The sequence below is a fragment of the Sapajus apella genome, unplaced genomic scaffold (genome assembly GCF_009761245.1).
Source record: "Sapajus apella isolate SASKATOON/1434 unplaced genomic scaffold, GSC_monkey_1.0 scaffold22, whole genome shotgun sequence".
NCBI lineage: Eukaryota > Metazoa > Chordata > Mammalia > Primates > Cebidae > Sapajus > Sapajus apella.
This window is the reverse complement of record NW_022436962.1, coordinates 22,168,683-22,182,472: the sequence shown is the minus strand read 5'-3', so window position 1 is coordinate 22,182,472 and position 13,790 is coordinate 22,168,683.

Here is a 13,790-nt window from a genome sequence, read left to right as displayed (position 1 = left end):
TCCATTGCCACCTTTATCACCTTTACCTTGCTGTCTCTCTTTTTATTGTCTCTCTCCCTGATCTAACGCTGATTTTCCTGCCTACCTCTTATGAGAAACCTTACGGATTACATTGTTCCTACCCAGGGAATCCAGGATAATCTCCCTGTCTCAAGATTCTTAATCACAACTACAAGGTCCCTTTGCCATGTAATATTCACAGCTTCTGGAGATTAGAACATGGAAATGTTTTTTTCTGGGGCATGGGAGGGGAGTCATTGTTCAGCCTACTATGCACAGGTTCAAGATGTGTTTTACAGATACTATACAAAAAATTTTGCTGATCCAAAAAAATTTTGGAGTCATTGTTCAGCCTACTATGCACAGGTTCAAGATGTGTTTTACAGGTACTATGCAAAAAATTTTGCTGTTCCATTGGATGTGGGGATTGAGAGAAGGATTTATGAACCAAGGATGCCTTCTGGATTTTTTTGGCTCAGACAACTGGCTGAATGATGCTACCACATATCCAGATGGACAAAACACTGGGGGAGAATCAGTTTTGTTGGGGTAAAATAGAGTTCAGTTTTGTCCGTGATAAGTTTGGGTTGCCAAGCTGAGTTCTCCAGTAGTTGGTTATAAGATAGCCATTGTATATACAGATCTTGAGTATAGTAGAAGGAATAAAGCTAGAAAAAGGAATTTAGGATTTAGCATTTTTATGTTACTTAAAAACCGTAAAATGAGTTGGGATAATCAAAGAAGAGTATTGCTAGAGAAGAGGAGAGACCCAGAGACTGGTACCTTTGTCACTGATCCCTAAAAAATACTTAGAGGTTAAGTAGAGTTGGGAGTCAGCAAAGGAGACTGGAAAAAAAAATGGCCAAGAAGGTAAAAAGAAAACCAGGAAAGTGTGGTGATAGATAATCCCAGAGAAGAGTGGATGGAGACTAAATGTCCACCAAAATCCATTCTCTCCTTCTTCCACAGAATTAGACTAGCAGCTGGGCATGTGGCCACCCATTGAAAAACTGTATTTCCAAGCTCCATTGTGCCAATATGTGACCACAGGACTAAATCTTCACAAATAACATATGCCATTTCCAGGCCATAGCCTTACCACGTTGCACATGTACCCTCCCACACCCAGCTTTCATCACGCTATGGAATGGTAGAGAAATACGAAAGAGAAATGGAGAGCAGAGCAAACCTCATATATGGCCTGTTTTGTGGGAGAGAAGTGAACATAACTATTCTTTCAGGCAAGGTATCGTTAAGGTGTTTTTGTCTTTAAGCCACTATATTGTGTGACTAGCTATATTTTAGTTAATTCAGACATTGTATTAAATTAAATTAAATTTGGCCCAAAGATGTGTCTTGTCTTTGAGTTCCTGTGTAACAAACTGCAACCTAACTTAGTATGTAAACAAATATGCTGCAAACTAACCTAAAAGTATATTGTAATAAATAGCTGAGTCCCAGCCACTTTGCTGTAGCTGAGTTTCAGTCATCACAGACTGCCAAAGATCAGACCATGTCCACATGAGGCAAATACCCAGCTGTAGCCAATCAAACTGGTTCTGTATGCCACTTTCTCTTTCTGTTTGTAAATACTGTCTGCCCACGTTGCTGGGTGGATGTCTGTGAACCTTTCCTGTTTCAGGGTGCAGCCTGATTCCTAAGTTGTTCTTTGCTCAAATAAACTCCTGCTAAATTTAATTTGTCTAAAGTGTTTCTTTTTAACAATTGATGCTAGAAGTGGGGCTTTTCCTAACTAAGCCAATATATATGGCATCTGCATAGTGGTCAGGAGGCAGGTGGCCTAGACATACTGGAATGCTTATGACCTTTATAATGCTATAAAGAAACACTTGGTAAGCTGTGGCCTGCAACAAACTATATGGCCTGCATGCACCAAGACTATAGGGTAAAGAGAAACAACTGGATGTAGCTAGATTACTGTGTATTTCTAGCTCCTTGCTGCTTTAGAAAAATGTTTTTAAAAAGATACAAACTCAGAAAAATAGTGTCCAGAAATTTAGACCCTTTTATAAACATAAGAGGAAAAGCTAACTCCTATACCTTAAGCAAAAAAGAAAAGATAGTTGTTACATGTAACCTTGAAGAAGAATAAAAAAACAAAACAAAAACATTAAACTCCCCAGGGAGAAACAAGCTAGGTAGGCAAAGAATGTATCAAGGGTGTGGTCTTCCAAACCAGGCCTCTTGGTTCAGAAGACCCAAAAGTAGCTGCCATTAAAGTAAGAAAGAGGTGTGTGTTAAATAATGAAACGAAGCAAGAATTAGAGTTATGCTCACAAAAGAACTTTAGTTAGGTTGCTAACACATGGGACTGATTATGAGCCAAAGTATCTTAATTCTATGAAGTTGTTGAGGGAATTGTATTTTCAAAGAGATAATTGCTTAAGCCTTAACCAATATACAGGATATCAAAATTGTATAAGCAGAAAATATGATACAAAAGTTGTACGGTTGCTAAGAGAACACAGTTCCCACCACCTACTTTAGATATGGCCTTGAAGGATAATGAAGTAACAAAAACTTAGCAATTTCACTGGGGCTGAAGGACAATGATCAGGAGTTCCAGGGAGCAGAACTAGTGTCAACTAAGGAACTTAGGTGCCAAAGCAGGGAATCTTCAAAGACCTGTCCAGTCAGAATTCCGTAATTCCTATGGACAAGTGACTGATGTATTTTCCATTATTCTCTTTTAATTATTTATTAAATTTTTTATTTTAAAATAATTTTAGACTCACCAAAAAGTTGCTTGAATATAAAGTTTTCTTATACCTCTCACCTAGCTTCCCCTAAAGTTAATATTTTGCATAACCATAATATAATGATCAAAACTAAGATGTTAATATTGGCAAAATCATATTAACTAAATCAGAAACTTTGTTTTAGATTTCACTAGTTTTCCCATTAATGTCTTTTTTTTTTCTGTTTCAAGATATAATCTGGAATTCTATATTGTATTCAGTTGTCACCCCTCCTCTAGTCTCTTGACAACCTGTGACAATTCCTCAACCTATGGCTTTTCTAGAAAACAGTATTGGTCAGTAATTTTGAAGAAAAATTTTCTTTTCTCAAAATTACTGACCCATACTCTTCAAAAGGGCCAAAGACATAAAAGACATTTTCAAGGTCTTTTGATAAAGTTTTTTCTATTTGGGTTTGTCTCATGTTTTCTTATGAAGAAGTGATTATGTCTTTCTCTGTGTATCATATTGAGGGAATATGAAATAAATATGTCTCGTTAGTGATTATGTTAACTTTGATCTCATGGTCAAAGCAGTTTCTGATAGATTTCTCCACTGTAAGTTGCTAACTTTTCCTTTGTGATTAATAGATGTCTTTGAGATGTTGAGAAATACTTTGTGACTATGCAAATATCTTGTTTCTCATCAAGCTTTTTTCTAATTATTTTAGCATCAGTTAGTAGTACTAATGGTGATTTTCATTTCTTCTATATTTATTAGTTGAAGTTTCTTATCAGGAAGAGTTGTCTCTCACATTATTTATTCATATCAAGTAGACTTATTGATATTTATTATATTTTATGGGTATAATATAACACTATCATTGTTTATTTTGTTGCTCAAATTGTTCCAGCTTGGTCATGTGACACTCTTAGATTTGCTTCTGGATCCCTTTGACATAGCTCTTTCCTTGAGTACCATTTCCTTACTTTCTGACACCATGCAATGCTCAAAGTTCACCACTGTATTTTCCCTGCCAAGCCCTGGAATCTACCTCTTCTCCAAGGACTTCTAGTTACTTTTGTTGGGGAGAATTATGTTTAAAACCAAGAGGAATAGATATGCTCATTTCTACAAGGGTGTCATTACTTCTAGACCCTCTCAGTGCACAAAGATTGGATATATGTATATATATGTACATGCCTCAATTAGTGTGTGTGTATATATATATATATATACACACACACACACATACATATGTGTATATATACACACACATATGTGTATATATATGTATGTATATATGTGTATATATATATATATACACACACTGAGGCATGTACATATATATACATAATATATATACATATATATACACTAATTGAGGCATGTACATCTACATTTCTGTATCTATTTGTATTTATATTTAAAAAAACATTAATTGCTACTGATACATATGATTTTAGTCCAACACTACAGTATTTATTCTAGCTTTCTGCCTTTTCTTATTTGTAACCTCTTTCTCTGACAGTCAGAATCCTAGTTCTCATTATATACCAAACATTTACTTACCTATTTATAGTACAAACATAAAGTAGTTTCAGGATTGCTAACTCATTCCCCTGAGAGAAGAAAATGTACTTAACCAGAATATAGTATTGTACAATTCTTTTAGTATTTAGTCTTACAGCATCTGATCAAAATACTAATTTTCAAAGTAATTCAGGCAAGTCCTTTTCTTTCCTACACTCTTTAGCAGGGTCATGCTATTCATTTGTAATATAGTTAGGTTTGTTTGTTAAGTCTATAGTCCATTTTGGGTCCTTCCACAACATCCTGGTTTTTTAAAAAAAATTTTTACATTTGGTAAAATTTGCTCTTTTTATATAGCTCTACAGGTCCTGACAAATACATAGTTACATGTCCACTTTTATAATAGTTGCGTCAACCCAAAAGTTATCTTTACTGATATTTTTCGAATTAATCCCTCTCCACATCCCCATCTCTGAAAACCACTGTCTCATTATCTGTCTGTAGAGTTTTGCCTTGCACAGAATGTTTTATTAATAGAATCATAAAGAGTTTTCTATATCACATCTTAGGTCTGGGTTCTTTCACTTAGCAGAATGCATTTTAAGATTCATCTATGTGGTTGTGAGGATCAATAGTTTGTTGCCTTTATTGGTGAGCAGTATTCCATGGTATGAATTTTTTTTTATGTTAGCCATTCAGTTAGGTGTATAGTTATATCTAGCTGTGGTTTTACTTTGCATTTCTCTAAAGATTAGTGATTCCCATTTTCCATCCATATATCTTCTCTGGTGATGTCTGTCTATATATTTTGTTCATTATTAATTGGGTTGTTTTCTTGTTAAGTTTCAAGAGTTCTTTATGCATTCTAGAAACAAACCATTTGTCAGAAAGATGACTTGAAAGTATTTCTGTCATTCTGTGTCTTATCTTTTTATTCTTAACTGTGTGTTCACAGCATAAAAGTTTTCAACTTTGAAAAAGCCCAAATTATTGTTTTTCTAAATTGAATTATACTTTTTGTGTCAAATATGAAAATGCATTGCCTAACCCAAGGTCAAAAAGTTGTCCTCTTATATTTGCTTCTGGAAATTTTATAATTTTATGTATTATATTTAGTTCTATCATCCCTTTTGAGTTAATTTTTATATAAGATTTAAAGTACCCATGAAGTTCTTTCTTTAACATATAGATGATACGGTAAGCAGAATTCTAACATAGTCCCCTCAAGATTTTCTACCCTAATTCCTGGGACTGTGAATATGATGAAATAATACACCCTGATTATGCTACTATACAAGGTATAGAAGATTATGTGGATGTCATTAAGGTTACTAATATGTTGATTTTCAGGTTTACCAACAGGGAGGTTAATAATCAGGATCTGTATTATACAAACAACCATGTGAACTTAAAAGCAGATATTTTTCTTGGAGTCTTCAAATATGAGTCCAGCCAAGCTGACATCTTGATTTTAACCTGATAAGTTCCTGTGAATATGTGGATCCTTTCACTAATAATTAGTGATGCTCATTTTCCATCCATTTATCTTCTCTGGTGAAGTCTCTCTATATATTTTGTTCATTATTAATTGGGTTGTTCATTATTAATTGGATATTCATTTTGCATTTCTGAGATAAACACTGCTTGGTTACCTTTTTATATTTCTGGACTTGATTTGGTAATTTTTTGGGTGAAGATTTTGTGTCTATGTGCATGAGGGATATTGGCCTGCAGTAAGTCTTACATCAAGTCTTGAAATGGAATAGATTCTTTCAATGTTGTTCTTTTTCAAATGTGTTTTTGCTATTCTAGTTTCTTTGCCTTTCTGTTACCTTTCTTTTAGAAGTAGCTTGATGATATTTACAAAAAAGTCTGCTGAGATTGCGTTGAGTGTATAGATTTAATTGGGAGAGAAGTGAAAGCATATTAATATTGAGCCTTCCAATTTATGAACAAGTTACAGCTCTCCATTTATTTAGATATGATTTGCTATTTTAATAAGTGCTTTGTATTTTTTAGCATTTAGATCTTGTACACTTTTAATAAATTTATACCTAATAATTTTTTGGGTGCTGTTGTAAATAGTACTTTTATTTTTTTCAAATTCTCACTGTTGTTAGTATCTAGAAATCAGCTGATTTTTGTGTATTGACCTTGTTTTCTGCAACCCTGATAAACTCATTTGTTACTTTATTACCTTTTTTGTGGATTCTTTGAAATTCTCTATATCTACAATTATGTTGTCTATGAATAGAGACTTTTTTTTCAAATATGTATACATTGTATTTTTTACTGCATTATTACACTGATTAGGACATACTGCATGATGCGAAATAGTTTCAGTGAAATAAGACATCCAGACTCTCACCAGAAAGTTTGAAGTTAGCTGCAAGGTTCGTGTGTGTGTGCCTTTTATCAGTTTAAAGTCATTCTTTTTTATTCCTAGTTTGCTAATCTTTAAAAATCATTAATGTGTTGATTTTTTTCCCAAATGCCTTTTCTCTCTCTCTCTCTCTCTATGTATATAGACATGATTATATAATTTTTCTTATTTAGTCTGTTAATATAGTGAGTTACATTGATTGGTTTTTATTTTTATTTATTTATTATATTTTAAGTTCTGGAGTACATGTGCAGATCGTGCAGTTTATTATATAGTTATACATGTGCCATAGTGGTGGCTTGCTGCATCCACTGCCCCATCATCTACATTAGGTATTTCTCCTAATGTTAGCCCTCCCCAGTCCCCTGACCCCCTGCTATTCCTCCCCTATCCCTCACCTCCCAGACCATGAGGTGTGATGTTCCCCTTCCTGTGTCCATGTGTTCTCATTGTTCAACACTCACTTACATATGAGAACATGTGGTGTTTGGTTTTCTGTTGTGTCAGTTTGCTGAGAATGATGGTTTCCAGTTTCATCCACGTCCCTGCAAAGGACATGAACTCATCCTTTTTTATGACTGCATAGTATTCCATGGTATATGTGTGCCACATTTTCCCTGTCCACTCTATCATTGATGGGCATTTGGGTTAGTTCCAAGTGTTTGTTATTGTGAACAGTGCCACAATGGACATACATGTACATGTGTCTTTGTAATAGAATAATTTATAATCCTTTGGGTATATACCCAGCAATGGAATTGCTGTGTCAAATGGTAGTTCTATTTTTTAGATCCTTTAGGAATTACCACAATATCTTCCACAATGGTTGAATTAATTTACACTCCCACCAACAGCGTAAAAGTGTTCCTATTTCTCCACATCCTCTCCAGCATCTGTTGTCTCCAGATTTTTTAAGGATTGCCATTCTAACTGGTGTGAGGTGGTATCCTAATGTGGTTTTAATTTGCATTTCTCTAATGACCAGTGATGATGAGCTTTTTTTCATATGTTGTTGGCTGCATAAATGTCTTCTTTTGAAAAGTGTCTGTTCATATCCTTTGCCTACTTTTTGATGGGGTTGTTTGTTTGTTTTTTCTCGCAAATTTGTTTAAGTTCTTTGTAAATTCTGGATATTAGCCCTTTGACAGATGGGTAAATTGCAAAATTTTTTTCCCATTCTGTTGGTTGCCAGTTTACTGTATTGATAGTTTCTTTTGCTGTGCAGAAACTCTTAAGTTTAATTAGATCCCATTTGTCTATTTTGGCTTTTGTTACCCTTGCTTTTGGTGTTTTAGTTATGAAGTCCTTGCCCATGCTTATGTCCTGAATGATATTGCCTAGGTTTTCTTCTAGAGTTTTTATGGTGTTAGGCCTCATGTTTAAATCTTTAATCCATCTAGAGTTAACTTTTGTATAAGGTGTAAGGAAGGGATCCAGTTTCAGCATTCTGCAAATGACTAGCCAGTTTTCCCAACACCGTTTATTAAAAGGGAATCCTTTCCCCATTGCTTGTTTTTGTCAGGTTTGTCAAAGATCAGATGGTTGTAGTTGTGTGGTGTTCTTTCTGAGGCCTCTGTTCTGTTCCTTTGGTCTATATCTGTGTTTTTGTACCAGTACCATGCTGTTTTGATTACTGTAGCCTTGCAATATAGTTTGAAGTCAGGTAGTGTGATGCCTCCAGCTTTGTTTTTTTTTTTTTTTTTTTTTTGCTTAGGATTGTCTTGGTTATGCGGGCTCTCTTTTGGTTCTATATGAAGTTTAAGGTATTTTTTTTTCCAATTCTGTGAAGAAAGTCATTGGTAGCTTAATGGGGATAGCATTGAATCTATAAATTACTTTGGGCAGTATGGCCATTTTCAGGATATCGATTCTTCCTAACCATGAGCATGGAATGTTTTTCCATCTATTTGTGTCCTCTCATTTCCTTGAGCAGTGGTTTGTAATTCTCCTTGAAGAGCTTCTTCACATCCCTTGTTAGTTGTATTCCAAGGTATTTTATTCTCTTTGTAGCAATTGTGAATGGGAGTTCACTCATGATTTGGCTCTCTGTTTGTCTGTTATTGGTGTATAGGAATGCTTGTGATTTTTGCACATTGATTTTGTATTCTGAGACTTTGCTGAAGTTGTTTCTCATCTTAAGGAGATTTTGAGCTGAGACAGTGGGGTTTTCTAAATATATAATCATGTCATCTGCAAACAGTGACAATTTGACATCCTCTCTTTGTTTTCGAATACCCTTTGTTTCTCTTGCCTGGCGGACCTAGCTAGAACTTCCAATACTATGTTGAATAGGAGTATTGAGCGAGGGCATCCTAAAACTTGAACCAGTCTTGTATTTTTGCAAGAAAGACTATTTGGTCATGGCATAGTAACTGTTTTATATATTACTGGACTTTATTTTGCTAAAGTTTTATTGAAGATTTTTGTGTGTATGCTTATGAGGGTGAGGGATATTAGCCTGTATTTTTCTTTTTTCGTGTGATGTTTTTGGTTTTGATTTTAGGGTAATGACGGCCTCATAAAATGTGTTGAGGAGTGTTTTTTCCCTTTCTATTTTCCACAAAAGATTGTTTATAACTGCTATTATTTCTTCCATAAACGTTTGATGAATTAGCCGGTGAAATCACTCAAGCTTGGAATTTTCTTTGTGTAAACGTTTCTAGCTGCAAATTTAATTTCTATAATAGAGGTAGTTTTATTCTGGTTATTTTTGTTTTCTTGAGTGAATTTTGGTAGTTTGTATCTGTCAAGGAATCAGTTCATCTCTTCTAAATTGTTGAATTTATAGGCATGGAATTATTTGTAGTATTCATTTACTATTCTCTTAATGTCTGATAGGTTAGAGGTGATAATCTGTTCTTTCATTCTTGTTGATAAGTTATAATCATTGTGTTAGCCATATATAACACGTTTCCAAATTTTATTACATAGTATTTTAATTACGTTTCAGTTTAAAGTATCTTAAAATGTTCTCAAGACCTCCTCTGTGAATCATAGGTTGTTTATAAATGTGTTCTTTAATTTCCAAAGCGTCAGAATATTTTTTCAAATATCTTTCGTGATTGATGCCTATTTTAATTTCTTTATGATTCAAAAACATGTTTTGTATAAATTCTACTCTTTTGAATTTGCTAATCTTTGTTTTATGGCCCAAAATACAGTGTATCTTGTTGAATGTTTTATGTGCAAACTATCTTGTACTGTTGTGGTAAGTGTTGCATTTTACATAGCTTCAAATTGAAAGTCTGTCTAATGTTTTTACTGCTCCGTATTTTGGTACTGTGAGCTATAAAGACAAAATGTATACCTTTTGGCTAACGTTTCAGTTTGTGGACGGAGGAAGTACAGTAAGTGAAGGAATACTATAATTTAGGGAAAAGGAAAGATGCTCCTCTCAAAACAGGTTCCCTGCTTCAGTGTGACTCTATCAGGTTTTGCCTGCTATCCTGGCTCTGTTTTTTTCCATGACCAGGGTTCTGTAGCCTTAACCTGACACTGAAGCTTGTAAATGGCCTCGGGATCAATTCCGACCAAAGGCGACAACAGGATTTAAGGAATTTTATCCATCACTAACTCTGAGCCTCAGGTCTTCTTCACTGCCATCAGTCATTGCTGCCAGGAGCCCTAAATTCTGGTAGAGGTCCACTTTGCTGAGTGTCTGTGATCACAATATACTTCAACAGAAGCCCAAGTTAACTCCTTGGGGTCTACCAAGGAGTGGTAGAGATGTCTACCACAGTGAGCGGACTCTGCAGAAATTGCGATGTCTTGAGTCAAATAATTAACTTGGCAAAGCCTTCTCTGCTCTAAAGACTAGCTACATCTCTGAACAGCAGACAGCATTTTAGAGTGATACATCTGGAAAGCTGCAAGCACAAAAATACATCTGTTTCCGTTGTTATAGAAAGATAAACAGGCCCAGACTCAAGACACTGTGGGAAAAAAGTTCTTGCCTTAGTCTGCTTACTGTTTACTGCCTTTCTGGAGGAAGCAATGTCACAGATGTGTCAAATGGTGAGGACAAACTGGTATACAGTGCAGTCATCTCAAATATTTCCTGTGAGTGATAAAACAAGTTTGCATCAACTTGACAGAAAGAATACTCAGCTGATTTTTTTATTTATTCATATTTGCCCACATTATATCAAATTAAAAAACATCAAGAAAGTCACATTTAGCTTTGCATTCTGGCTCTTTGAACCATTTTGTTTAAAAATGGGTTAATTGTCCTTTTCAATGTTCATCTGATTATAGATATTTTTAGGATTTTCTAGCTTTCTCATGATAAACTATATGAGGTTGATTAACAATAGATTTATCTAATGCTTTCTTGGAGCATTTGATATTTTTATCCCATACAATATCTTGGAAGTAATTCGCCACTCACCAGTTGAAGAGGTATTTACTTTTATTTGCCTGAAAGTGACTGGTCTGACTGTTTTTTTGACTGAATTAAGTGAAAGTTTTGGCATGCTGATGAAGTCAGAAAGGGCCAAAAAGTCTGCAAGAAGAATATCATTTTTTCCTTATGGGGTCAAATTATGAGCTTCTTGACTCCAAGTGATCTTTCGAATATTTTTAGCCAGGAGCCATCAGATAAGTGGAGAAACTGGTTTACTCTGGACTTCTGAAGAGAGAATGAACCGTCCTCATAGTTACCTCGGCTGGTTTCACATTGGCCAAGTCGAGATTGAGGATCTATTAGTCATGTCTGACAAGAAAGCATACACTGTATCCTCGGCCTTCAGGGTGATGTATGGGCATTTGATAGGGTATTTACTTCCCCTGACAATTCTCAGCACCTGCTTTCCAGCCAGCATCACATAACCAAGGATCTACGAGTACAGGAGGAGGGGCTGCTTTTCAAGTGCTGGATTTGTGTTAAACCTAGGATCAGTGGGACCTAATGAATCTGCCACTGGAGGCATGCCCCAATGAGAGGCAGAACTGCTGGCTACCAAGAAAACCACGTGCTGTTCCCCTTGCCTGAACAGCAGGGCTTTGAGCAAATGCCTCGTAAAACCCAAAGACAGCTAGAACTGGGGAGGTATGCGTGCTTGAAGGCCCTCACGATCATTTTTCCCCCTTTTAAACTCTGTTCAGCATGTTGACCCCCTGCGTTTTCTTGCCATGGATTCAGAAGAGATGAAAGCCACTGGGTTTTTCACCAGCAGGGTAAATAAATGAGGACTCGACTTAGAAAAAGGCCAGGCTTTCTTAGGTTTTCTGGCACAGCTGTTGGGCATTCGGCATTAAATTGAAAGAGAGTATAAGCGATGCAGAAAATATGATCAAGATCACCTTAGGTAAGCAGGGATTCCTTTAAATGCATGGAAAGGCTGGTATGAAAGATTCCACTAGGAGGGGAACCTTTCTCAACTAGACCCAAATTGTCTGTCCTATGGCCCTGAACCTTTTTTTTTTTTTTTAATGTACATCCATATATTTACTTATTTGTGGGGAATGCTGAAACCACAGAGTTCCTGTTTGCTCTATTTCTTAGGCATAAAGTTATTCTGTGGTCAGAGACACCTAAGACCATTAGACACGCACACTACAGATCTGAAGAAGGGCTATTTACCCGAGCTTCCAGGAAAAATATTGACAAGGCAGTAAAAATACTTTCCTTGATTACTCAGCCTCATATTTTAAACCTAAAATTACAGGAACTTTTCTCTTTTAGTCATTTATTTTTAGCTTCCCTATTTTTCCACCTTTTTGGGGTTTTTTTGGGCTCACCTTTTAAAAAACTTCTTTATACTGACTGCAAATCGAGGAATAGCAAATCCTTTGAGTGTTGTCACTGTTTTCTTCTGAGCAGCTTTCAAGCTACTTGGGGACAAGTGAGTCTCAGCTTCTGGAGATAAACGGGAAAAGAACAATTTGTTACAGGGCTGAAGAAACTTCAAAGTTCTTTAGTGCTGGTTTTCAGGAAAGTCACCATGTTAACCATTCCTTAGTTTTTTATCTTTGACCAACAATAGGAAATAGTTACGAATCTGAAAAGGAGAAGTTGAGTCTGACTATCAAGTGAGGTCATACAGAGAGACCTCACTTGACTTCATTATGATATTCCAGAAACAAGAGATCCATACCATTTGGTTTTCCCTTACATCTCCACTCCATCAACTGTACCCCTTTTTCTTCCCCATTTTTATTCATTGTACTATCTGGAATTAGACTATGTATTCATTTGATTACTTGTTTATTATTTGCCATTTTCACCAGATTGTAAACTACAAGAACCAGGGGGCTTCTCTCTATATCCCTGACTTGTAGAAAAGGGTTGAGCACAGAGGAGGGGCTCAAAAATGCTCTTATTGTTGAATGAATATGTCACCATTTTGTCAGTTGACTGACATTTTGAAATCTGATCTAATTATTCGTTTACAACAGCCAAAGCTTATTTCTTTTGAATTTCTCGTTGACAAGGGCTTCTCATTTTTCCCTGAATGCAGAAGGTTGGATAGGACTTTTCACACTTTGAGAAAACTGCTCACAGAAACAATCAATGAGGCTAAGTCCTGCCTTCGAATTCTTCCTGAATATACCTACATAATTTTCAAAGTGAATGAATGAATCATGCCTGCACTGTCAGCTTCTGCTGAGTCCTCTCAAGGGTTAGGTACTGTTTTTACCACTTCTGCCTAGGGCCCCCTAAAGTGCTCCTGCTGCTTCAACCTGCCAGTTTGTATTTTATATAACATTGCTTACTTTATATCCCGCCATAAAAGTACATACATTTCTGGCTAAACAGCCATTCAGAACAAACAGAGAACTTTGACTAAGATAAAAGAATATTTACTCACCTGGCAATGAAACACACAGTTGCCTTCTCCTGGAATGGATAACTGATGCTCAAGAGTGAAAGATGGTTAGATTAGGAGGAGAAGTGTTGCCACTTAGCTTTGGAAACCTTAAAGAAAAAATTTGTGCATAATGAGCCAATGTCTCATTAGCTATTAGGGATTTCGGCACATGGCAGATTACTCACCTAAAACTTGTTTTCTAGGTAACAGAATCTTATGTTTGGAAGAGGTCTGAGAGGCCAGACCACCTTCTTCTTAACATTCAGCAAAGTTTTGGCCTTCTCCCCTCACTGATAGCTTGGAAAGTGCCAAGACCAGGCAACATAATTAGGAGAGTAAATCTACTGCTGCAAGAAAATGCAAGCT